Source organism: Beta vulgaris, chromosome 7 (genome assembly GCF_026745355.1).
Source record: "Beta vulgaris subsp. vulgaris cultivar EL10 chromosome 7, EL10.2, whole genome shotgun sequence".
Classification (NCBI taxonomy): Eukaryota; Viridiplantae; Streptophyta; class Magnoliopsida; order Caryophyllales; family Amaranthaceae; genus Beta; species Beta vulgaris.
Genome location: NC_079208.1, coordinates 25,814,978 through 25,816,869, shown reverse-complemented (window position 1 = coordinate 25,816,869; position 1,892 = coordinate 25,814,978). Strand labels below are relative to the sequence as shown.

The 1,892-nt window shown below is 42.9% G+C and overlaps 1 non-coding gene across 1 annotated transcript; it reads right to left on the bottom strand.

Annotated features, from left to right (window-relative positions):
* Positions 1-202: 202 nt before the first annotated feature.
* LOC125492099 (small nucleolar RNA R71) lies at positions 203-314 on the bottom strand. Its single transcript, XR_007268546.2, has one exon. It is a non-coding gene; the product is annotated as a small nucleolar RNA R71 (small nucleolar RNA).
* Between the last annotated feature and the right edge of the window lie 1,578 nt (positions 315-1,892).

The following is a 1,892-nucleotide window of genomic DNA, read 5'->3' as shown; positions in this document are numbered from 1 at the left end:
ACCCAAATCAGCACCTGCAGAGATTTTTACAGTGTTGTGCTACTCAAAGCAAGCTGGTGTTACTCCTGATGAGATGAAACTCCTTCTTTTGGTTCTCTCTGCGCGATAAAGCTTTATTCTGGTATAATAAGCTGCCTTCCACCATCACCACCTGGCCAGAACTTTCCAAGATTTTTCTTATCAAGTGGTACCCTTACCAGAAAACTGCCGATATGAGACATGCATAGTTACTTTCACCCAAGATCGTGGTGATCTCTATATGAAGCTTGGGAGCGGTTCAAGGATCTGCAGCGTCTATGTCCTCATCATGGGTTGGACCAGTGGTACTTGTGTCAGATTTTCTACACTAGAGTTGATGCAGATACACGACGGGTAATTGATGGAGCATCTGGTGGGTTCTTCATGGATAAAGCAATTGAGGAAGGGTATGAACTTTTGGAGAAGCTAGCATCTAATCAAGCCTCTACCATTCGTTCCTCTTTGAAAAAGGGAGGTAAACATGATGTTGAAGCCATTTCCTTACTGTCTGGGCAACTAGTTCTACTACTCAAAAGATTGATTCCCTGAAGTTAGGTAATGATTCTCCCATATGAGTGTTAATGCGATGGCTAGTGCTTCTAACTATAATGTGCATATGTGATGCTTGTGGAATATCGGGCACAACTCTCAAGAGTGTCCTGCGTTGGAAATAACTGTGAGGCGTCAATGCTTTCCAGTCACAACCTAGGAACCAGTTCAACCCATATTCCAACACCTATATCCTGGGTTAAGACACCATCCAACCTCTCATATAGGAGTACTAATGTGTTGAACCCTAACCACACCTCAACAACCATATCCCCTCAACAACAGGGTCAACAATACCAACCTCCACAACAAGCTCCACCTGGTTTTCAGAGAAATCAAGCACCTTCACAGCCTGCCCCAACTGCTGACCCAGCCATGACAGAGTTGAAGAATATGATGTTCCAGATGCAGAAAGGGTTCAATGCTTTTCAAGCTGACACAAAAGCTCAACTGGAAAATTTGGGCACGCATAACAAGATGTTGGAGACTCAACTAGCTCAGTTGGCTAGTTCTTCTGCTAGTAGGCCACCTGGGGCCTTACCTTCACAATCAATGCAACCAAGGGACACTGCCAATGCCATCACTCTTAGGAGTGGAACACATTATGATGGTCCCCAATGCCTAAGGATGGTCCGGTTGAGCCAGAAAAAATGCAGATACTGAAACTTCGTCAGCTCCTGAGGCTACCACCAACACAAATGCAGAGAAGCAGATAGTACCTAAAAAATTCATCCTACCACTCCTGCGATAAAGGTACCATTCCCACTCGTCTATCAAAGAATAAGCTGGATCACCAACTTGGTAAGTTTATGGAGGTAGTGAAAATCTTCAGGTAACTGTTCCATTTACTGAACTCATTACTCAAGTACCTGCATATGCTAAATTTTTGAAGGAAATTTTGACTAGGAAAGAGCCTTTAATGCAGTAGAAACTGTTGCCTTTACTGAAGAATGTAGTGCTCTTTTGCAAAATCAATCCCCTCCTAAATTGAAAGATCCGGGGAGTTTCTCCATCCCTTGTAATATTGGCACCATTTTTATTGACAAAGCCTTATGTGATTTAGGTGCTAGTGTTAGTGTCATGCCCTTGACTGTTTGCAAAAAGCTTGACATGGGAGATTTAAAATGTACCAACATTACTCTTCAAATGGCTGACCGTTCTGTTAAATACCCCCTAGGTATCTTAGAGGACGTTCCTGTGAGGGTAGGTAAATTTTATTCCTGTGGATTTTGTTGTGCTTGACATGGAAGAGGATACTCAAATCCCAATCATTTTAGGGAGACCATTCCTTCATACTGCTGGAGCTGTCATAGATGTTAAAAATG